Raw genomic sequence first — 26023 nt, 5'->3', positions numbered from 1 at the left:
GACAGGGGAGGCGTACAAAGCACCTAGAGGGGGAGCCAACGAGCCAGCCAGCCAGCCAGTTTAAAAGTTTAATTTGTACTTCAAGTATGGGTGCTGCATTATCAACACCACGGATTATGCAATGGTTCTCCATCATTTCACTGCATGGGAGAGAATTGATTAGAGCTCACCACACCAGGCACTTCATAGCCCGTAGGCTGATGGGCAGCAGGAGACCTTACCCATGTTGGCAATATCGAGCCAGGCGTTCGTACCTGGACATGAGTGAGGCTGATTGTGTTAAAAGGCTGCGTTTCCGCAGGGAAGTTGTCGTTGAAATTTGAGATATGCTGAGAGCTGATTTGCAGTCCAGAAGCAGAACGCAAACTGCGTTGTCTGTTGAAGTGAAGATAACAGCTGCACTTGCCTTCTATGACTCGGGATCGTTTCAAGCTACAACTGGAGATGTGTGTGCCATCCCTCAACATGCAATACATACCTGCGCTTACCAGGTCACGGCTGCAGTGTATGCGCAGAGGAATGACTTCATCAAGTTCCCAATGACCGCACAAGCAATGCATGACAGGGCTGTGGGCTTCTCCAGGATTGCTGGCTTCCCAAAGGTACAGGGCTGCATTGATTGTACCCACATAGCCTTGCGAGCACCTGTGGAGGATTCCGAGCTGTACAGGAATAGAAAAGGTTACCACTCCATTAATGTGCAGCTCGTGTGTGACAACAAGCAGTGCATCATGTCAGTCGATGCGAGACACCCTGGCAGCACCCATGATGCTTTCATCCTACGCGACAGCGTTATATCTGACATGTTTGCAGCCAGAAGGGCAGAGCTGGCTACTGGGAGACAAAGGGTACAGCTTGGCCACCTGGCTCATGACGCCCCGACATGTAACACGGACGGAAGCTGACCATCAATACAACATGGCGCACATTGCGACACGCAGCGTCATAGAGAGGACCATTGGCATCTTGAAACAGTGTTTCCGATGCCTGGACCATTCCGGAGGCCACTTGCAATACTCTCCTCAGATTGTCGGCCAGTTCATTGTTGTGTGCTGCATGCTGCATAACTTAGCTATCATGAGGCAGCAGGAGCTGGTAGTGGAACCAGAAGACCCACGTGAGGTTCCAGTGCCTGATGATAGTAATTTGGAAGAGCAGGATGAGGATGATGGCGACAATCAGGAAAGCATGCAAGTGCCTGATGCCGGAGCATGAGGTCAGAGGAGGGCGGTCCATCGTGCTCCTTTAACGATTGCTTGAGTCCTGCGCCAGCAGCTCATCCATGAACGCTTCAACTACTGATGCCCGAGGGCTCTGCGACCACTGTTGCACATGGACATGTTTATTTTTTGGAGTTGTTCCTACGTTGTGTTGGGTTAATGGAACATGAAACAGTTTTAATGAAAAAATATTTTATTGAAAAGTTCACGTTAGTGTTATAAAATATTTGTTGCATGACTCTTTAAGATCACTTAAAAACTTTAAGATCACTTATAAACATGTAATGTTACAAAAGTTACAAAACAATTTCAATGTAAAAAATGTTACTACAGTTACATCAAGATCAAGAACAGCAGCAGCAAAGAAAGGCTGCAACCATCTCTCATCCACATTTCGGTGAATGTTCACTTCTTCATGGGGGTGTCATTTGATTGGCCGGGCTGTGTGCCCTTATTGCAGCAGCTACCTCCATGAGGGCCTGTACCGTCATTTGCATGCCCTCCCTGACGGCCTGTACCGTCGCTTGCACTCCCTCGGACATTTCCTCCCTCATTTCCCGTGTCATTACTGCTATTTCTCCCGTCAGTACCGTTACCTCTTCACCCATTGCACTGTCGCTGCCCACGAGTGATCGGGTAAGCTCATTGGCCTCCACACCCAATGCCACAACCTGAGCCGCATCTGTTGCACGCTGCAACTCAGGAGAGCGTGTTTCCAATCTCCTTCTCCTCTGCCTGGCTCTGCCTCGCGGCACCACTCCACTGGGAGCCGCGGGCTAGGACGGTGTGACCCTCGGTGTTCCAAACGGCACCACTAGAGTGGGAGCTGCAGGCTGGGATGGTGCGGCCCTGGGTCTTGCATCCAGTACCAATCAAGTGGGAGGCGTAGGCTGCGATGGTGGGGCAGTGGTTGTAAACTGCTGGATCACACCTGCAGCACTGGGACCCGTAACGTTGGAAGGTCTCCCCTGAACACATTTCAGTCATCGCTGCCTGCAGCCAACCTTGGTCTGGATCGTCCGCATCTGGTTCTTCTGGTTCTTGTTCTGGATCTTCAGGATTGGCATCATCATCATCATCTTCTGCAAAATATATCAGAACAAGTCAAATGTTTAGCAGCAGAGGAGGGGCAGGATGGGTGGCATGAGTACTCTCACACACAGCAGGCCAGGCAACAGGTTGATTTGAAGGGCCACGATGCATTTTCAGGACTTACCCTCTCCCTCGCGTGTGGGCCCAGCTTGTGCTGTACTGATTCGTCCATGGAGAAAAGCAATCACCATAGCAAGGGTTCCAAGGGTGTCAGTGGATGCAGGTTTGGCAGGCCTCCTCCTGTTGGAGTTGTTTCCCTTTTGTTGTGGGCCAATTTCTTCTGCAAAGATCAAAATCTAATTTTTTTTACAGAGTGCGTCTTACTGCAGGGTGGGACATATACAGATCGTCACATTGACAATTACATTGAAAAATGAAAATATTGCTTACACTAACTACTTGACCAAGGTCATGCCATTTCTTTTTACACTGGCTTCCAGATCTCCTGGTATGCACCACTGCACAGTAATCTTCTGTAACTTGGTTCCAGAGTTTCATTTCTTTGGGTGGCACTTTTATGCGACCTCTGTTGCTGGTATCCAGCTCTTGCCATCTCTGCTCAATGACGTTGACTAATGTCTCCACTTCCTCATGCAAGAAATTCTTTGTTCTTGGTGGACGTTGTTACATTGCTTTTTTCAATTGACACTCTGATTTTTCAAAACACACAGTCCTTATTTTGCATGCACCTATGCAGCACTTGTCTGGAAGTTTAGCAGCAAAAAGCAGCATTCACTGATTTCAGCAGCTGATTTCTTCAACAGTGCTGCTAAAAGCACTCCTTCAGGCACAAAAAATCAGCAAAATTCACTCCCAAGCCTTTCCACAGCTCCACAAAACAAAACAACACTTTTCCTGATGTACCTTTAAAAATGGCAGAGTGCCAATGTTTATATCACACTGCGCATGCGCACACGCTCCAGCGTGCATGCGCAGGGCTGTCGGCACGACGTCGGCTTTAGTGATCTAGCCCCACCCCCCTGCAGGCAGGGAACTGGCACCACGCTTTGGCCCTGCCCTCCGCAGATGTTTCCATGTTGCGCTGACCTGGAACGGGCCCGATTTGGAGCCAAGAATCACGCAGTAACCTAATAGGCACACTTTTTAGCGGAGAAAACAGGCGTGGCTCTTGGAGTTGCGCTGTTCTAGACGGGGCCCGAAACTTGCCCCCGTAGTAACTAAACTTAAATCCTTTGAACTTTCAAAAGTCTAGCCCTGCAAATAAGATTTTGGTTTCTGGATAGAACTGAGGGGATGAGGGGAAGACAGGTTAAAGGGTTCAATTTTCCCGGGTCATTTGTGCCGTTTTTTTGCCGCGCGCTATTTTTTCTGGCGTATTTATTTTTTCAAAGTTTCCCCTGCGATCTACGCCAGCGTAACTGACTTAGTTACGATTTGTCCAGGCCAGTTTTTTTTTAATGTCATGTCTGCGCCGGTTTTTTCAATTGTTCGTAGTTTGGCCAACATTTTTTTCTCTTAGGTCGGCCTATCTGGACACTCCCATAAAACCTTCTGGTGAGTTAAGAAAACCAGCACACATTCACAAATCTGCGCTGAAAGATGCCATTGTTTGTAATCGAAGATTTTGGAGGGAGTAAAGAACAGTGTCAAAATCAATAGTAAAGTTCAACTTTTTTTTAAACCGGTCAACGCAGAAGCGTAAATTTGTTGGATTTCAGAAGTTCTCTCATTTCTTTTACTCACTCACACACCACCAGCGAACGTCTTGAAGAAGGCCTGGAGGGTCGTAGGTTTGGCCGGCAGAATCAGCCTCGTGCCCAGACGCAGCGGCTCGGGGTTCAGCTACAAAACAAGCCGGGGGGTGGCGGGCGGGAGAGAGAGAGAGAGAGAGAGAGAGAGAGAGAGAGAGAGAGAGAGAGAGAGAGAGAGAGAGAGTGTTGCCGATCGGAAGGCTTGGAGCCCGGTTAGGGGGAGGGAGAGAGAGAAGTCACGAACAATTAATAAAGGCTGGGGTGGGGAAGAGGAGAGAGGAGATCACGATCGGAAGGCTTGGAGCCCGGGTAGGGGGAAGGAGAGAGAGAAGTCACAAGACCAAGGGGTGGGGGGGTGGGGGGGGCGGTTGGTAAAAGAGAGGGGAAGTCATAAGACCTTTGGGTGTGGTCCATCCATACAGACCTGGAAAGATACAACTGCAAATCTGTGCTGCCTGTTTTCTTGTCGTTTTGAGCTTCTTTCAAAGGTTAAATTTATTCCATGATGACAATTCCACATGGACATGTTTACTGTTTGGAGATGTTCCGTAACGTTGTGTTGTGTTAATGGAACATGGTTCAGTTTCAATGCAAAATATATTTTATTCAAAAGTTTGCAATAACTTAACTTTAATAAAATTATTGTTGTATCAAACTTTACTTTAAGATCACTCTTTAAGATCACTTATAAAACTTGTAAATTTACATAACTTACAAAAAACTTTTAATTTGAGAACAGTTACAACAGCAACAATAATAATAACAGTAGCAACAACAACAGCTGCAAAGAAAGGCTGCACCCATCTCTCACCCCCTTATTCTAAGACTGCCCGCTGCGCTTGGTCTTGGACACGACCACTCCTGCCCACAGATGGTGGCGCAGTGTTTCTGGGCTTGATACCAAGCTTATTCTATCTAACATCTTGGGTACTGCACACCCAGAGTGTGGAGGGGGGGGGGGGACGTCAACGTCAGGCAGCAAGTTGGAGGGCCCGGATTTGGGCTCTTCAGAGACTGGTGTGGTGATTGGAGTGGGAGTGGCAGTTGATTTTGTCATCATCATCATAGGCGGTCCCTCAAATCGAGGATGACTTGCTTCCACGTCAAAAAGTTCACAGGTGTTTCAATGAAGGACCTAAAATTCCAGGCCCCGAATTAAATCTTGAAGGGTGGAAGATGCCTGTGCATGGATTATTTTAACGTGTGGTGACCGTTGCACACCAGTCACCAGATGGGCTTGGCAGAGCTAGGTCTTGTCACGGGGTCTGGGCATGTTCCCTTATTGCAGCAGCTAACTCCAACATGCCGTCCCTCATGCGCCCTGACAGTGTCTCAATGACCTGCAACATTCCCTCCTTCATGGCCAGTGATGTGGTTTACACTACCTCTGACATTCCCTCCCTCATGGCCACTATTCCCTCACTGATGGTCCCGGATATCGTTCCCATTTCACATGAGTGTGTTGTTACTTCTCCCGACAGTCCTGCTATCTCATCGCTCACCCCACTGATGGTGGCCAGGAGTGATCGCGCAAGGTCAAATGCTCTCTGCACTCAATGACATCATCTGAACCACTACTGTTAGATCCTGCATCTCAGGAGAGCGTGGTCGAGCTCTCCTTCCCCTCCTCCCCATGGGTGTGGCTCACACCACACCACTGGGACCCGCAACTTCAGAAGGTGTGAAACCATAGAATGTCCCACCAACACTCAAATCACTAGTCATGGAAGGGGCTGTCACCTCCATGAGCGGCACCTCCTCCAAAGTCAGTAGAATAGTGGGAGCTTCATCCAGCTCCATCCCCTCCCCGTCACCACCATGAATGGATTGGAAGGTATTCTCCTCTTCAGGCTCGTCCACGTATGAATCATCTTCTGCTTCGTCAGGGTTGGCCTCAAGTTCTGCAAAATATAACAGAAATGGTTAGCAGCAGAGGAGGGGGAAGGATGGGTGGCATGAGTAGGCTCACACATCGCAGGCCAGGCAGCAGGTTAATTTGAAGGGCCATGAAGAATTTGCAGGACTTTCTCTCTCCCTCGAGTGTGGGCCCAGCTTGTGCAGTATTGATTGCTTTTCTCCAGGCAGGACCCATCAAAGCAGCAACCCTATCTTCCAAGGGTATCAGTGAGGGCAGATTTGCCGGGCCTCCTCCTGTTCGATTTCTTTCCCTTTTGTTGTGTGCCACTTTTCTCTGCAAAGATGAAAATGCAACTTTTTAAAGAGAGGGTGTCTTTCTGCTGGGTGGGACATATACAGCTGGTCACATTTACAATTGCATTTGTGAGGTTCAAAAATCCACGGCCGCATTTTCTTTTGGAACACCCTAAGGACAAGAAAACTAATATGGGATTGTCCGATACATTTTAAATGAACATTTTTGGCCAAGTAAAATCCTCAGACCAGGCAGGCTGGGAAACGTGTGGGCAGATACAGACATTGTGGAGTCTGGCTCACAAGTGAGACAGAGGCACTGGCCAACGGGGGAAAAGTGCATTCTGGCAGGCCAATCAGGGGTCGAGTCGGGCTTGAAGCGGGGAAATCCTCAACCAATGGGGACTGCCCGGCCCAGTTCGAAAATATGACTCACCCATAATCAAATTATGAATGTGGACCATCATCTACCTGATTAATATGGACAGTGGACAATAGTCCTGAGATCACTGTGGTGATGGCCCATCAAAGGGGAGGCCCAAACCGATTGACTCCCAGGACTGTTACAATGGACCAGCAGACTTTGAGGCACCAATGTGCACTGAAACAATACCCCTGTCCTCACACCTACCTGTACCTGTGACATCTTCTGATTAAATATTCAAAGCTATCTCCCCGCCCAAACTTACACACTGGACCACCAACTGAGTTTGGGCACGAAAAGGCCAGAACTAAATTGGATACAGAACCACAGAGGAGAGAAGCAGCTGGAGTAGTCGGAGAAGGAGTCGAGGAGCAGTAGCAGTCACAGACAGACAGAAACTGAGAGAGAACGAAGACGGACTGTTACCGGTTGGGAAACCTACCATCGAGTGGGCCCTGGACTCGACTGGTGTGCAGAATATACAACCCAACTACCGGGAGGCCCAACATCATTGCAAGGAGCCGAGCCGCACACCGAACAACGCTCCGAGGCCAACCAGCTGAAGAACCGGAGACCGAAGTAACTGGGAGAGGCAACATTCACTCCAGCTACCCCGTAAACCAACCATCCTAAGGCTAAAAAACAATAACTGTCAAAAGGGATCGTAAGTATTATCCTGGGGTTTATTTTCCCAATTGTCAGCCTAGGTCAGTCAGGTTAAAAGGGGGGGGGGGTGGGGTGGTGTTGGAAATGTCTTGTAAAAGGTAAAATTGTGTAAGGTTTTCGTTGTGTCCGTTTCTTCCCATAGATTTTCATAGTTTATAAGTGTGTGTCAGATATGTGTTTTGATGAAGTTTGACCTTGTTGGAAACTTACTGTGGTTAATAAATTGGACTTACCCGGTTTTTTTTTCGTTCCAAGGCCCACTTGTCTTGGAGTGTTTTGTTTTCCCTTGTGGAAGCTCATAATTCACCAAAATTCTGAGGTTAGAACCAGATAGGGGTGGTAGGGCGCTTCGAAACTGCCAGTTTAGTGCTCAGCGAGCCATAAGCTGCTGGACTGTCCCCTAGAAGGGACAGAGAGGCCCAATACACCAAAGACCCCCGTAATTGGGCAGAGCAAAAAACCCCTACACTCATGGCGAGCCAGGTAAGAGCTCAGTGGGAGAATGAGCTTACTACCTCAGAGAGGGTGGTCCTGGAAAAAGCTAAAATGGAGGAGAGAATCACGGAATATGTTTTCTCCAAGGTCAATTTTGGCAAAACATGGGTTCAGAACCTGACCAGGGCGCCACATCTAGCGGACGCGGCAGCCCAGTGGACAGAAGGGCCTACACATAACAAAAGGGTAGAAAAGGGTAATTTGGCTAATATTTTTAACTAGGCAGGTTCGGGAGTTAGACCTCCAGGTAGGAAAATTACAGGAGAAATTAAAGGATGCCGTTATCACCTCAGCGGCCAGGGGGGCCGTGGGTACTAAGGTCACAGAAGAGTTAATAGAGGAAAGGAATAGAAGGGCACGGTGAGAGGAAACGTTCCGCAGCCATCAGGAGTACCTGCAGAGTCAGGTTACGGTGTCACGGGCTACGGAACAGAAGTACAGGGAGCAGAGCACAGCTTATGTCCAGCAGGTCCAAGAGTTTCAGGTCCAATTAAGGGATTTGCGCACAGCTGATAAAGTTAACACCGAAATAAGCCATGAGAAGGCAGATCATGTGCCCTGCCATAAGCGGATCCAATCCCTTCTCCAGGCTCTGACCCAGGTAAAGGGGGCAGTCTGTCTGTTGGGGCCCAGGGAGGCAACCAACGAGTCAGGGTATTGGGGAGTGAAAGAGGATCCGGCGGCAGAGGACAGTCGACCGCCTCCTGAGACACCGGTAGTGTGTCCAGCAGGTCTTATGGAGGATCAGAGGGTGCAGCCCAAGAAACCCACAGGGCATGGGATCGGCCAGGTAGAGCCGGTCCAGCCAAAGGGGTATGGGACACCCGCAGAAAGGGTCGAGTCTGCAGATTTAAATTCAGAGGCAGTTGAGGCTGAGGAAAGGGGGGAGCCAGTGGTGGGGTCTGCCGCGGGACCGATGTGCCCGGCTGTGCAGAGGAAGTACAGTCCCCCACAAGGTGCACAACCCCAAGGACCGCTGGACAGCGAGTTTATCATTCCGCATTCAGTCGCTGCATTAAAGGCCATGGTGTCACATATCCCAAAGCTCACTAGACTGGGAGATCCGTATGCTCACTTCCTGGAGATAGCGCAGGCAGTGGACATGAACACATGCGATAACGCGGAAGTAGTTAAAGTGCTCCTTTTTTCCATTGACGGGAAGATATACCAGGCTCTTCCCCCAGATTGTCGCGGGGGACAAAGCACCCTCGCAGCACTACACAGGGCTATCCTAGAGGCCATGGGTTGGAACGAAATGAGTCCCTTTGAAAGGATAGCGAAAACACGCCAGTTAACAGGAGGGGCCCCACAGAGATACGTGGAAAGGTTATGGCTGGTCTACAGCACAGCATGTGGTGGCCTGCTCGTCAGTAACAACCTTACAGCGGAACAAAGGGAAGCATGGTTTCGCACCATAATTGCGAACAGCCTGCCCAGTGTTAGGGAAAGGCCAGATCTCTGGTTCATCCCGGGAGACCCCAATCTCACCGAATTCATCACCGACTGGCTGCCACACGGCGGCGGGATGGGGAGGAAGAGGGGAAGCCAGAGAAAACAGTAAAAGGCCGGGTGCACGCAGTGCAACCCAACCAAACCCCCAAGAGAGAGTGGCATCAGGAGGGTGGACATCCTCCCGGTAGAAGGAGAGTGTGTTATGGGTGCGGTAAGCCTGGCCACTACCGCAACAACTGCAGGGCCAACCCCTACCGCGTGAAAGAAGTAAAAAACACCCACGGAGGTGAAACCGGGTAATGAGAAAGCGGGTGCCACAACAGTGTTTGAAACCGCTGGAGAAACCCTCAGGCAGCTGCTGACAGGTCCCGGCCGTATCAATGTAGCGGTGGGTAGAGAGATCGCCACAGCTCCCATACGGCAGGAACATGACTAGCACCCACCAAGCCTGCCTACCTGTGTCCGCTGGACTATGACTCGTGGAGAAGACTGTGGGTAAAAATGGAGGTGGAGGGGAACCAGGGAACTTACTTGTTGGACACGGGGGCTTCAAGCACCCTTGTCCACACAGAGGACCCGGCCTCCTCGCCCCTGTCCAGCGGTGTGCCCGACGAGCTAGTCGGCTTCACGGGGAACGAAAGAACAGGGTATTTTTCGATCCCACTGACCCTTAAGTTGAGAGCACTCACCACCAAATGGAAGTGCGTCCTGATAAGGCGGGAGCAGGCTAACAAAGGTATATTGGGGGCCGACTTCATTATAGCCCACAAGATCCTGGTGGATCTGCGAAATCACTGTTTATGGGAAACAGTGGACCCAGGTACAAACAACTAGGTCATGCTTATAGAAAGGATACAAGACACAGGGACTCTGTGTACTGTGAAGCCAAAATGGGGTTATGACTTAGAGCTTCTGGTCAGGGACACCCCGGCAGAGTACGGGGCCTATGTGCGAGCCAGTTTCAAAGCATTTGCCACCCACAAACACGACTGTGGGAGAGTCACCGGAATAGAGGTCAGGATAGATGGGGATCCCATGTCCCGACCTCAGAGGCAGTATAACTTCCCGAGAGAGGCAGAAGCCGACTTGGAAGTGGCACTGAGCTCACTGGTGGAGCAGGGTGTGTTGAGACCCATAGCCATGCACGTGAACTCTCCCCTGTGGCCGGTCAGAAAACCGGACAACTCGTGGGAGGGCCACCGTGGACTACCGGGAGCTCAACAGAAACATCCCGGCTTGTGCTCCTACAGTGGCAGCAGTGGCAGACCTGATCAGGGAAATCCCTGCGTCTGCAATCACCTTCACGGTCCTCGACATTTCAAATGGCTTCTGGTCGATCCCTGTGAGGAGAGAGGACCAGTACAAGTTTGCTTTCACCTTTAAGGAACAGCAATATACTTGGAGCTGCCTCCCTCAGGGATTTCACAACAGTCCCAGCATCTTCCACCAGTGCATGGCGAACTGTTTGAAGAGCTTCAGCCAGCCGCAACAGTTGGTGCAGTATGTGGACGACCTGCTCCTTTTCACTGACAACAGTAAAGAGCATGGTCCCCTCTGGCAAAGAACTGTTGGCTGTGCTCAAGGAGGGGGGTTTTAAGGTCAACCCCAAGAAGGCCCAGATAGGGTTAAAGGAAGTAAAATTCCTGGGTCTAACACTCAGAGCAGGGGAATGAGGTATAGATGAGGCCCGAAGGCAAGCCGTGCAGGAACTCCCGGTACCGACCAGCGTATCCGGAGTCAGATCTTTTTTAGGGATCACAGGCTACTGTAGAGATTTCACAGAAGATTATGCAGCAACCGCAGCCCCTCCACTCAGGCCCCTACGCAAAGGGATCGAGTGGGAGTAGGATCAAGGCTACCAAGCTGCATTTCTTCAGTTGAAACAGAACCTGCAGAAGGCACCTGCACTGGGGGCTATTGATGGGGGAAAGGATTTCTATTTAGAAGTAGCAGCCAGCGGGGACAGTCTGAGTGCAGTGCTTTTACAGGAAAGGCACGGACAGCTGAGACCGGTGGTGTACTCCTCTAGAGTCCTTGCAGAGGTGGTGAAGGGGTACTCCAACTGTGAAAGGCATCTGTTAGCCATTCACTGGGCTGTGAAAAGAGCACAGGTTTTCACAGGAGTATCCCCTATCACACCCCGACCCAGATGTTGTTCGATGGGAGAACAAAGGATGGAACAGTCAACAGTGCCAGGATCACTCGCTGGACCCTCCTCCTCTCCCAAATGGCCATCAGGGTCAGGGGCCTCTGTGAGCCCAGGCTCGCAGCTAACCTCATATATGCAGGGGAGCCACACAGATGCTCAGTAGAAGGGGTTTGGGACACCGACTTTAGGGCAGGAAAAAGGAAGGCTCCCACAGGTAAAGAAACCTCACGGGAGGCAGAGGACATTCCGGTGGATGTGGAGGCTGTAACAGAGGTCAACCCCGGCCCCGAAGCCCCACAACCCGGAATAGACCACTGCCACAGTAGGACCATCACACAGCAGAGTGAAGTGGCACAGCCTGATAGGCAGGAAAGGGACTTAGCACAGGAGAAGGGAGTCCTGTGCAGTATAACAACAGGGCAGATAGAGGAAGGGATAGACCAGTGGGAGGACCAAGGGGTGCAGCCCGTAACATGGGACTCCGCTCCCCTGGTTAGGCGTAGTTCCAGAGTGGGACAGCCTAGGATGCCTTGGTCCCCCGTATACCTTCCCGCCCGTCCCAGAGTCAAATGAGAAAAGAAGCACAAGAGTGGCAGACTCTGTGCGGTAAAAGAGACACCACCAAAAGACCCGGGAAAGATCCCAGACACTGAAGGGCTCACAGAAATGGAAGCAGGACATTTAAAAGAAGTCCTCCTGCAAGCCCTACAAAAGGGGGCAGTCCGGCTCCTGGGGCAAGGTCAGCAAGATGGCCAACCAAGTCATGTCAGTATCAGAGACTGACCTGGCCATCCGGAGACGGGTGGCATTGTATATAGCCCGATGTTCTGTATGTAGTTTAGGGAGATTTTAAAGTGAGGGGATGGTGTTTTTTATTTTGTGATGTTACTCCAGTCGAGCCTGAAGAAGTCTCAGGCAACACTGTGTTCAATCTTGTGTTCCAGAAGATGCTCCGGACTGCCGCGATGTTCGTGGGGACTTGCACCGGACAGAAACTCGACATCGAGATGTCTTTGACATACGGGTGCTCCGGGGGCAGGGCGCCAATCGTGACCACGGGAGAAGGGATCATGGAGGCAGAAGGCCAGGCCACCTACTTCCACAAGGGGAGATGGCCTGGGTGGTTGGGTTCGAATTCCACCCGGTATTCGAGCCACGAGAGTTTTACCTATAGGGAGGCCTCCATCCCTTGCCCCGAAATCGAGATGGCCACATCTCGGGTTAGGGTGACAGAGGGAAAGAGAGTGTGTTTAACGTGTATTGGGGACATACCTTTGGGACGCTGGTGGTGGCTCAGGAAACTGAGCGCGGACGTCAAGGACAGTAGCTCAGACTGGGAACGTCTGAGCAATGACACCTACCGGACGATTACGGGATCACCAGGGGGATCACGGTGTGTTGGGAGAAATAGTGGACCTATGATCAGGGGATCTATACATGCCTATGGGGGTCGGCCCAGGTGTGCTCAGTGGGTTTGTCCATTGCCTTTGCCAGATGGTGGAAGGACTCGGGGAAGGGGATGGAATGGGATCGCAGCAGGGAAGACTGTATGCTCCCTTGCTTCTGGGTACCGGTCAATACCACCGAGCTGCTGGCTCAGGTGAAGATACCCCTGCCCACGCCCAAGCCCATTGACAGTTATGGATGTCTGCCCACCACTAGGGGACCTGGGAATGGGTTAGTGTTAGTACCGACAGATAAGTTAGTATACCAGGGAGTACATTATGTGGTTGCTTCAGTAATTCTAAACCTGACAGAAGTACGCCTACCTGCCTTCTACCCCAGAGAAACGGAGTTGTTGTACCAAGCTCTACTGAAGGAAATGTTCAGGAGCTTCTACGAGCTGGACTTTGGGGACGTCAATGTGGCGGACCTGTATATACAAAAAGATACAACCGAGCGGGGCAGACAACGCAGGGGTGTCATGAATGATGTTTTCACCGGATTTAACACTGAGGCATCCGTCATGAACAGCCTGGATGATGTGCAGCTGGCCCTACAGATCAATGGGTTAAAGTCACAGCTGCACAGCATCCTAGGGCAAGAGACTAATATGTTGGGTTCCACGCTTCACGAGGGGGTGGCTATGACTGTGCATCTGAAAGAAATTATTGCCCAGTTAGAGGCTCACGCCCAGACAATAGACACCTTGATCAAGGAGGACCGGCTGGCCTCGGATCAGGCTGCACAGAACGAGGTGTGTACACTCTAGGGGGCCTGGTTGCTGGGAGAGGGACAGAGCAATTTGGAAGACCTTAGGCAAGGTCGGATCCCCTCCTGGATCAGCAACCAGCACCTGGAGGCACTACACCCATACAGCAGCAACCTCAGTCCCTGCCAACTCCGCGTGGCGTCGGAAACCTATCCTGTCCCTGTTGACTGTGGGAAATTCAACCACACTATTATGGGTGTAGTTGTGCGAATGCCAGTGATGGGGCCATCCGCCAAGCCAGCACCCCTGTACCGTGTAGAGAACATTGGAGTCATTCACGGGGGGGGGGGGTACACGTCCGTTTCACAACGGTCCCACCCTATGTCATTATGTGGGAGTGCGCAATGAGGTGTACAGACCTATCTGGCTGCCGTAGCCGGGGAGCACAGGTCATCCTGTGTCCCCAGCACTTGAACACCTTCGGGAGGCCACAGTGCGGGTTTCGCACTGCTGGGGCAGAACCTATTAATTGCACGATGGAGCTGATGGCACCTGGCCATGTACCTCCACAGATAGCAGATGTAGGTGGTGGGACGTATTGTGCCGCCACGACTGCCCACCGGTACAGACACGGCCCGAGTAAGTGGTGTGATGTTCCGGACAGCAGTTTTTGTTTTAAACCTAGGGCAGAAGTTCAAGTGGCCCAGGAAGGAATCATCCCAATCCCAGAACCCTCCGTGGTCCACCTCACGGTACAGTATAACGCGAGTGATCTGCAGAACTATGTTGCCTATTTTGGATACCCCATACCCTTACTACCTGAGAGACTCACCGCCCTATTGGAACGACGTCAAAAACGTAACTTTTTTTTCCCCGTGAATGCACAGAATGTGCGGCATTGTTTTTTGGCGCAGACAGCAAACTCCACCCCCCCCCGAGGCGACTGGACACACTGCGCGGCAGCAAATTCGAATTATACATTGGGGAAGCTTTGTCAAAATATTTCTCGCGCATATTTGACCTAGAAAAATGGGCATGGGCAAAATGGGCTCCGGCAATATGCCAGAAAACGGGCTTGGGCAAAATTGAGCCCAAATTCATGAGTTGAATATTTTAGATTAAGAGCAGGTTGGAAATGGGGTTCCCACCATCACAGAAGTCAGTCTTCGATTCACTCCATGTGATATCTGGAAAAGGCTGAGCACACTGGATAAAGCAAAGGCTATGGGCCCCGACAACAGCCCGGCTGTTGTGCTGAAGATTTGTGCTCCAGAACTAGCTGTGCCTCGAGCCAAGCTGTTCCAGTACAGCTACAACACTGGTATCTATCAGACAATGTGGAAAACTTCCCAGGTATGTCCCGTCCACAAAAAGCAAGACAAATCCAATCCGGGCAATTACCACCCCATCAGTCTACTCCCAATCATCAGCAAAGTGATGGAAGGTGTCGTCAACAGTGCTATCAAGTGGCACTTACTCACCAATAACCTGCTCACAGATGCCCCATTTGGGTTCTGCCTGGACCACTCAGTTCCAAACCTCATTACATCCTTGGCCCAAACATGGACAAAAGAGCTGAATTCCAGAGGTGAGGAGAGAGTGACTGCCCTTGACATCAAGGCAGTATTTGACAGAGTGCGGTACAAAGGAGCCCTAATAAAATTAAAGTCAATAGGAATCAGGGGAAAAATTCTCTACTGGCTGGAGTCATACCTAGCACAAAGGAAGATGGTTGTGGTGGTTGGAGGTCAATCATCACAGCCCCAGGACATCGCTGCAGGAGTTCCTCAGAGCATTGGGGTCGTAACTGCATGATTTGACCCTCGTCTATTAATGAGGCGTCCGCCTATTTTGGACAGGAGCTCAGGCCACCTAAATAGAGTTCCATCCAAAAATCAGATTGGGCGGACAATCAGTGGTAAGTTGGCGGGTCAGTTTTGGCCCCACTACCGCCCATTTTTAGGTGTAACCAAGGCTGTAGCTAGACAAAAATCGACCACAATATCATTATTGTAAAAATAACATGCAACTTTTTTATCCCCCCTGTTGAAGGCACGGACTCTTACTGGAGTATAAACCTACAGGGACTGGTCGCATTCCAGTACCTCTCCAAAGTGGCCATTCCTGTGTGAGACTAGACATTAGGGGAGAGATTTAGGTTGTTTGCACCCAGAGGGCTCTAACGGGGTGCAAACGACTTTTCACTAGGGTGGTAACTGGTGACGGTAACAGATAGTGTCCCGCTCCGCTGCACCGCCGATGACAAAGTCATCACTGTGCTCAGCGACTCGTTTTTGCCCCAGAGTGAAAATTCGGTAGCGCCCCCTGAACCTGCGCCAGGCAATGCCAGCAACAGCTTCAGGGGGCGCAAACCGGGCTGTAGGCCACTCGCGGGGCAACATTTAAAGGGGAGGTGGCACTTTGAAAAAAAAATCGTCCGACTTACAAGTCGTGGTGCGTTGCATGTTGGATCGTGGGGTCTGTGCCACGGTCTTGCAGCCTGGTACTCCGCTGGTGGCACGGCACCCCGCTGCCCCCGGTGGACCAGATAAGGAGCTGCATAGTAGGCAGCTTGGCCCACCACATTAATGAAGGGAAGGCCTTTTCTATGTGGCAGCACTACGCATCCCACCGCGTAGCACTGTGCCCTTCACTGATTCCTTCCGCCCTGCTCACGCCCCACAGAGCAAGTGGAATGCATTGCTTTACGCTGTACTTGCTCTCGGAGTAGTGGGGGGGGGGGGGTGAGTGCGGGGGGTGGTGATCCTAACCTAGGACAGTGACCCAGCCACAGAGACCAATTGAATTCCCCTCCTGCTGCCCTTGTTTGAGATTAGCTAATTAAAAGCAGGCCAGATATCACAGCTGGAACCTCAGGCTTGAATTGATTACTGTTATATCAGGCATTGCTTTTACCCACTAGGCCATCTTGGGAGCTATAGATTGACACATTATAAAGAAAAAGATCATTTGCAAGATCTTTGTCTAGCTGTGACCTTTTCCGCTTGTGGTAAAAAGCAGGGGATTTGTTTCTGGTCAGTTTGCATTGAACTGACATTGAAGTCCAATGGCTCTTTTACATTGTCTGGAAAGATCCCTGCGGGAATGGAGCTTAAATGGAGACCTGCAATTTCCGTGTGACACACTCCACAGTCTATTTTAGCTGTTGTGGATATTTCAATCAGGACCATTTCAATCAGGACCAATTAAGAGGTCACAGACCCAAAAATTCAATTGCTAAATGAGGGGTGAAAAAGGGAATTAATTAGAGCAAACCAGGCAGAGGAAGGCTTCACCTCCTCACCCAAATTTCCCAACATTCTCGAGTAGGCTCACGGAAAAGAATTCCCTCTCTATGATTATCAAAATTATGAACTGTGCTGTAAAATACAACCTCACAATTTAGCACACAGTGGAAATCTTCCCCAAGGTGAGTTTGGAATGATTGCTGTGCTGGCAATACATTTCTGGGTTGATCATGGCTTTTTTGTCTGCTGAACTGATTGTTAATAAATCTTTCGAAGAAAGTGATAGCTTTGGTGTAGATGTGGATTTATTTTCTCATCTGTCTACCAACCACACAGTGCAGTATCAGTGCCATAAAGCAGATCATTCTGATTGCTTGCAAATAGAGTGGAGCAGTTTGTCGGGCAACAGACTTGTAGGCCTTTTAAATTGAGTAGCAGTACTTCTTAATTAAAGTTTGAAAATCCTAGAAACATTTAAACAGTGGTATTGATCACAAATGTAGACAAATTGCTTCTATGGACAAGATGTGAGAGGACAGAATAAATTATAGCTGTCTGCAGTGTCCTGAAAGTTGCACTCCATATTACAGATTTGTTATTTTGAGTGATGGATGTATATGTGAAGGAATATTGATTAGAATCACTGACAAATGACTTCTACAGACAAAGCAGAAAAGAGCAGCAGGAAATGTGAAATGAAAGCTATACCCTTCTGACAGGTATTAACCCATCCTGTCGCAGATAGAGTTTCTGAAAGGAGCTTTCTAGCAGTAGAAAACTGGCAGAAAGAAAAAAGAAAAGTGGCCAGTTAGGGAGATAGTTAGCCATGAAAGTTCCTCCCTTTTGTGTACAATAAGAACTCTTTAACCTTCTTGTGACATGAATTAATTATTTCTGTTTATATAACAGGACGACAATGCAAGTACCAAAGCTACAGATTGGTGATCATTTACACCGATTGGAAATTGTCCTGATATTGCTAATATTGGGGTGACACAATCACAAATATTTGAATGTTTAATACTGAAACAATTTTCCCCCAGTGGTTCATATGGCTGAAGCTACTAACATATTTGTCATGTATGTATGCTTGGATTTACTAGCCATCAGGTGGCGCCACTGTTGGAGGTCATTGGGCTGTGCGCACGCGTGTGCAGCCCAGGTATAAAAGGCCAGTCATTTTGTAATGCAATCACTTTGGGCCCTAATAAAGTAGAGCCAGGTTTGTACCTGTTCGGAGTTTACAGTATTCAGTCTATTGAGTTATTGTATACACAACACATGGCGACGAGGTAACAAGAATCTTTGCATGCAAAAATTAGCACAATTGGAATTCTAGAGAGATTCATGGAGAGAGTAGATTGGGAAGACATTGTAGCCCACTTGAACCAGTACTTCGTGGCCAACAAAATGGAGAAAGAGGCAAACGCAGTTCGACGCCAGGCGGTCCTCCTCATGATTTGCGACCCGAAAATCTATGGACTCAAAGAATCTCCTCTTGCCCTTAACGGACAAGGACTATGAAACAGTGTGTGCTCTGGTACGTGACTATCTCAAACCAGTTGAAGGCATCATCATCTCAAGATGTCGATTCTACACGCACGTTCATTCTGAGGGCCAGGATGTATTGGAACTCGTTGCCGACCTAAGACGTCTAGCTGGACCGTGTAAGTTTGAGACAGCGTTGGCAGACATGCCGATTACAAACAAGTCCCACGGCATCAACCATGAGGTGATCCTGTGTAAGCTACTGGCGGCGGCGATGCTGGATTTGAGTAAGGCCATCACAATTGCCCAATCATGCATGACGACAGACAAAAGCTTAAAGCAGATATAATTGAAAAATTGGAACTCGGCAAGTACTGTAAACAAGATAGTATCGTCGTTTGGCAGAGCTGCATGAGGCAGGGCCTACCCGACTGCGTACACGAAACTTATGGCTGCTCAACCCGCCAATGGGAATGAATCCAATATCACCATGCTGGCGTTGTGGGGGAATCTTTGGTATCATCCGTGTCGGTTTAAACAGGATATTTGTAATAGCTGTTTGAGAGTGGGGCATCTCCAGCGCATTCCGCAACTGAGCAAGCGTGCTGCGACACACCACGTGGAGGATGATGACCAGTCTAGCGCGGATCCGGATATGTATTCCGAGATACCAGAGGAGGAAGTGTATGGACTGTATTCATTCCTAACAAAGAGCCAACCGATAATGATTAATGTAAAACTTAATCGTGTGCCGATATTGATGAAATTGGACACTGGTGCGAGTCAATCAATAATGAGCCAGAGGACATTCGACAGGCTGTGGGATACTAAGGCTTTGAGGCCTAAGCTGAGTCCAGTCAATGCCAAGTTACGTACGTACACTAAAGAATTATAGCGGTGATTGGCAGTGCAGTAATCAAGGTGTCGTATGATGGTGTGGTTTACGATTTATCGTTATGGATTGTTCCAGGCAATGGTCCAACGCTGTTCGGCCGGAACTGGTTAGAAAAAATCAAATGGAACTGGAAAGAGATCAAAGCATTGTCGTTGTCAAAGGATACTCCATGAGCTCAAATGCTGAGCAAGTTCCCCTCGCTGTTTGAACCAGGCATCGGCAATTTCACGGGAGCCAAGGTGCAGATCCACGTGGACTCAGATGCAAGACCCGTCCATCATAAAGCTCGGGCAGTTCCGTACATGATGAGGGAGAAGGTCGAAATCGAACTGGACAGACTCCAGCAGGAAGGGACCATATCACCAGTTGAATTTAACGAATGGGCCAGCCCCATTGTTCTCGTGTTGAAAAGTGATGGCCCTGTCAGGATTTATGGTGACTACAAGGTTATGATCAACTGAGTTTCGACACAGGATCAATACCGGTTACCGAAGGCTGATGACCTGTTTGCAACACTACCTGGGGAGGGGGGGGGGGGGAGTTGTTCACAAAAATGGATCTGACATCAGCCTACATGACAGAGGAGCTGGTCGACACATCGAAGAAACTTACATGCATCAACACTCATAAAGGACTGATTATCTACAACAGGTGCCCTTTTGAAATTTGCTTGGCTGCAGCCATAGTCCATCCCCAGAACCATCGTGTTCCAAGATGACATACTGGTTACAGGTTGTGACTCCGCCAAACATTTGAACAACCTGGAAAAGGTTCTACATCGTCTGGACAAAGTGGGACTAAGACTGAAATGCTCGAAGTCGAATTCCTGGGAGAAAAATTGTTGCTGACGGTATCAGGCCTTCGGACTCGAAAACCAAGGCCATCAAAAATGCATCCAAGCCTCAGAATGTGACAGAGCTGTGTTCGTTCCTTGGTCTAATCAACTACTTCGGTAATCTCTTACCTAGATTGAGCACCTTATTAGAACCACTGCACATGCTGCTAAGAAAAGGCAACAACTGGTTTTGGGATGCGTCTCAAGACAGAGCTTTTGAGAAAGCTAATAATCTGCTTTGCTCTAACAAGCTGCTGGTACATTATGATCCGTGTAAGCATCTAGTATTGGCCTGTGATGCTTCGTCATATGGAGTTGGTTGCGTGCTCCAACAAGCTAATGAGTCGGGCAAATTACAACCTGTTGCATATGCTTCAAAAAATTTGTCAAAGGCGGAAAGAGCCTACAGCATGGTAGAGAAAGAAGCACTAGCCTGTGTGTATGGGGTTAAAAAGACGCATCAGTACCTGTTTGTTTTCGGAAAACAAAGGTATCAATACCAATGCATCGTCCCGCATCCAGAGATGGGCGCTGACATTATCTGCCTATGATTATTTCATTCGCCATAGACCTGGCACTGAGAATTGTGCTGATGCATTGAGCCATCTGCCATTGCCCACAACGGAGGTGGAAAAGACACAACCGGCAGACCTATGGTTAGTCATGGATGCTTTTGAAAGTGAAGGAACCCCTGTCACGGCCCAACAAGTTAAGACCTGGATCAGCCAGGACCCGATATTATCAGTTGTGAAATGTTGCATCCTTAGTGGTGATTGGTCTGCCATACCCAAGCAAATGTGTGAGGAGACCAAACCTTACATCCATCACAAAGACAAACTATCCATTCAATCAGATTGTATACTGTGGGGTAATCATGTTACGCCCAAGAAAGACAGAGATAAATTTGTGCATGATCTACATTGCACGCATCCCGGTATTGTCATGACGAAAGCCATTGCCAAGTCTCAATATGGTGGCCTGGAATTGACTCTGATCTGGAATCGTGTGTGCATCAGTGCAATACTTGCATACAGCTTAGTAAAGCACCAGCGGAAGCGCCGCTGACTCTGTGGTCTTGACCATCTAAACCATGGTCCAGGATCCACGTCGACTTTGCAGGTCCCTTCCTGGCAAAGATGTTCTTAGTTATGGTGGATGCTTATTCCAAGTGGATAGAGTGTAGAATCATGTCATCCAGCACATCCACAGCTACCATTGAGAGCCTTTGTGTCACGTTTGCTACGCATGGTCTGCCTGGCATCGTTGTAAGCGACAACGGATCTTGCTTCACCAGTATGAAGTTTCAAGAATTCATGAAACTCAGTGGTATCAAACATGTGAGATCAGCACCATTCAAACCCACATCCAATGGACAAGCAAAGCGTGCGGTCCAAACCATCAAGCAGAGTATGAAACGTGTAACTCAAGGTTCACTGAAAACTCGCTTGTCACGCATATTGCTTAGTTACAGGACAAGACCCCCATATGCTTACCGGGGTCTCCCCTGCTGAACTATTGATGGAGAGGTCTCAAGACCAGGCTCTCTCTTGTCCACCCTGACTTGAATAATAGTGTCGAATACAGACATCAAAATCAGCAAGGGTATTATGTTCACGCTGCCGTGTCACGCGACATTTCTATCAATGATCCTGTGTATGTACTGAATTATGGTCACGGTCCCAAATGGATTGCCGGTACTGTTACGGCCAAGGAGGATAACAGAGTGTTTATCGTTAAACTCAAGAATGGGCAGATATGCAGGAAACATGTCGATCAGATAAAACTGCGGCACACAGATGAACCGCAACAGTCTGAGGAAGACAATCAGTGACCAACCAACCTACCCTCAGACATCAGAGGACTCCGCTGTCATCAATGAATCTGGACTTTCAATCACTGACATGGTCAATGAATCTGGACTTTCAATTCCTGACGTGGTCATTGCCACTCCCATCAGATCGGCTACCCAGCCGCCAGTCATAACAGACTCAGAACGCTCGCCCAAGGCTGGAGTTGAACTGAGATGTTCAACTCGGGAGCGGAAAGCCCTGGACTGTCTCAATTTGTATAAAGACCGTTACTAATATCTTAAAGGGGGATATTGTCATGTATGTATGTTTGGGTTTACTAGCCACCAGATGGCGCCACTGTCAGAGGTCATTGGGCTGTGCGCACGCGTGTACAGCCCAGGTACAAAAGACCAGCCATCTTCTAATGTAATCACTTTGGGCCTAATAAAGTAGAGCCAGTTTTGTACCTATTCGGAGTTTACAATATTCAGTCTATTGAGTTATTGCATAAACAACATTGCTGAATGAAAATATCCAATTGATACAATAGGATTGAACTAAACATGATGATCGAGTCTCAAACCCTAACAGTGAGGTGATACATTTCATCTTCTGAAACTTAAACAAAGAGTGATGCACATGCGGAACAATCAGAATATATCTGAAATGCTGTGAAGGGAGGAGAGAGCTCATTAGCGGTTGAAAAGTTATTAGCAATACCAAGAGATAGCTATATTTGTGCAAGTGCTCTGCTGAGGACTTCCCCCCCCCCCCAAAATTACAGGCTGCAAACCAGTGGAGTGAAGTTTACATTCCCATTTAAGTGTTAACTATTTTTCACAGCGTTTATGCATTTATTGGAGGCCCGAAATGTAAGTGGAATAAAGCATATTTTGTACAAACATTCAAAAATGCTGTTCTCCTAGCTAGACACTGCACAACAGTATGAAACCATATAAACTAGGAAATCACAGGCTTGTGATTAGTATGCATAATCTGGAGAGAGCAGCAATTAAGATACGATATTTGCCCTCAGTAGTATAGGCCAATATGAGGTGAAAAAAGAGCCATTGTTCAAGTTCTTGATCATTATTCAGTGATCCCAGCTGGTAAGCAAATCATGTTACTGCTATCCTGAATTCCCAGTGTGGAGCTGCATACATAGCGATGGCAAGTTGGAGATCAGGGCTACAAACGTTTGGCTACAAAAAGCTAGTACTCCTTATGTCGCCAGGTATACCTGTGCTGACCATGTCCCAGTTCCTAAAGAGGGCCTAGGATGCAGGAACTCCAACATTCAGAGTCCAGTCCCCAGCACCATCCCCTTTCAACAGTAGCCTTATAAGGTGTGGGCAGAGACTCCACTGCTACAAAACCATCCTGGCTTCTTCAGCACAAGGTTGACACCCAGAATATCCAGGTCCTATCCTATGCAGTGGTGCTCCCCAGTGGTCGGTACTCGGACCACTGCTTTTATATAGGATATACGACACAGAAACATGCCATTCAGCCCAACCAGTCCATGCTCACCTTCTGTCACTGTGAATAATTACCTTTTACCCCTACTCTCTGCTTTCTGTCTTGAAGCCAGCTAACTATCTATTCTGCTACTTGTCCCAACTCCGCATTCTCTGAATTTGTTCATCAGTCTATTATGGGATAACTTATCAAATGTCTTTTGAAAATCTAGATAAATGACATCTATTGCATTACCATTGTCTACTCCCTCTGTTACCTCTTCAAAAAATTCAATGAGGTTGGTCAAGCAAGACTTTCCCTTTTGTAATCCTTGCTGACAATTCATTATTATATTTTTGGTTTTCGATGTTCTTCTATTTTTTCCTTTAGTTGGGATTCCATTATTTTTCCTATCACCGATGTTAAGCTGACTGGTCTATATAATTCCCTGGACATGTTCAATCCCCCTTTTTAAATATAGGTATTACATTAGCTATCCACCAGTCCACTGACACTACACCTTTTTCTATGAATTATTAAATATGTGTAGTAATGCCCCTGCTATCTCTTCCCTAGATTCTTTTCAAATGCAATCCATCTGTCGGAGGGGTAGTGCTGAGGGAGTGCCGCACTGTCGGAGGGGCAGTACTGAAGGGAGTGCCGCACTGTTGGAGGGGCGGTACTGAGGGAGTGTCGGAGTTCATTGGATGTATTCAAGAGGGAGTTAGATGTGGCCCTTACGGCTAAAGGGATCGAGGGGTATGGAGGGAAAGCAGGAAAGGGGTACTGAGGTGAATGATCAGCCATGATCTTATTGAATGGTGGTGCAGGTTCGAAGGGCCGAATGGCCTACTCCTGCACCTATTTTCTATGTTTCTATGTTTCTATCCGGACATGGGGTTTTATCCCCTGAGTTTGAATCGTTTATTTAATATATCACCTCTTTTTTTATTTTAAATGCACTTATCTCATCATCCAATTTCATGTCCACCTGTTCTAACTCCCTGGTAAATACTGAAGCAAAATAATTAGTTAATATTTCTGCCATCTGTCTAACATTACTGTTTATATTATCCTGTCTATCCTTTAATGGCCCTATTCCCATTCGAACCTTTTTATTGATGTGTCTGTAAAATATTTTACTATTTTGCTTTATGTTCCTTGATAATTTAATTTCATAGTCCCTTCTTGCCTTCCTAATTGTTTTTTTGACATCTCTCCTAATCTTTTTATATTCTCCCTGATCATGCACTCCCCTGCTGGCTATATAATTACTGTATGCTTCTTTCCCCACCCTCAATTGTTCCCGTAAGGCTTTATTCATCCATGGAGTCTCATTAGTGTTTGGTGTGTTCTTTCCTTTTAGCAGAATATAATTTTCCCAGAACCTGTTGAACATCGTTTTAAATGTTTCCCATTGCTGTTCTAGATAATTTTTTGTCAATATTGTTGCCAATTTTATTTTCCCAAGTTCTATTCTCAGCCCCTCAAAATCAGCTTTTCTCCAATCTATTACCCTGGTTTTTGTTATACTTATGGCCTTCTCAATTATCATCTTAAAATGCATTATATTATGGTCACTATTACCTAGGTATTCCTTTACTTATACTTCTCTTATCTGCTCTGGTTCATTCCCCATTACTAGATCCATTAGTGAAGCCTCCCTTGTTGTGCTTTTTTCTTGGGTATATTTTTTGATATGTATTAATGACTTGGACTTGGGTGTACAGGGCACAATTAAAAAAATTGCAGATGACAAAACTTGCAAGTACAGTGAACAGAGAAGAGGATAGATATAGATTTCAAGAAGACATAGACAGGCTGGTGAAATGAGCGGACACGTGGCAGATGAAATTTAATGCAGAAACGTGTGAAGTGATATATTTGATAGGAAGAATGAGGAGAGGCAATACAAACTAAAGGGTACAATCCTAAAGGAGGTGCAGGAACAGAGAGACCTGGGGGTATATGAGCACAAATCGTTGAAGGTGGCAGGGCAGGTTGAGAAACCAGTTAAAAAAGTATACGGAATCCTGGGCTTCATAAATAGAAGCATAGAGTACAAAAGCAAGGAAGTTATGATGGACCTTTAGAAAACATGTATCAGCCTCAACTGGAGTATTGTGTCTAATTCTGGGCCCCGCACTTGAGGAAGGATGTGAAGACCTTTTAAGAGGGTGCAGAAAAGATTTCCGAGAATGAATCCAGGAATGAGGGAATTTAGTTACGTGGATAGACTAGAGAAGCTGGGGTTGTTCTCCTCAGAGCAGAGAAAGTTGAGAGGAGATTTGACAGGAGGTGTTCAAAATCATGAAGGGTCTAGATATAGTAGATAGAGAGAAACTGTTCCCATTGTCGTAAGGGTCAAGAACCAGAGGACACAGATTTAAGATGATTGGCAGAAGAACCAAAGGCAATACGAGGAAAAACGTTCTTACACAGGGAGTGGTTAGGATCTAGAATGCACTGCCTAAAAGGATGGTGGGAGCAGATTCAATTGTGGCTTTCGAAAGGAAGTTGGATAAGTACATGAAGGAAAAAAATTTGCAGGGTTACAGAAAAAGGGCGGGAGTGGGGGATTAGTTGAAGTGCTCTTCCAGAGAACCGGCATGGGCTCGACGGTTCGAATGTCCTCCCTCTGTGCTGTAACCATTCTATGATTCTATGATTCTAGTTTCCGACTGTTTCAGTGTGTACAAGGCCACACGAGTAATATTAGTCGGAATAGCCACGTACTTACAGCCCCTAAATATTTTGAAAAACAATTTGTAATTTTGAAATTTTGTAGCTCAATAT

This window comes from Pristiophorus japonicus, chromosome 6 (assembly GCF_044704955.1).
Source record: "Pristiophorus japonicus isolate sPriJap1 chromosome 6, sPriJap1.hap1, whole genome shotgun sequence".
Taxonomy (NCBI): Eukaryota; Metazoa; Chordata; class Chondrichthyes; family Pristiophoridae; genus Pristiophorus; species Pristiophorus japonicus.
This window is presented reverse-complemented; position numbering follows the sequence as displayed.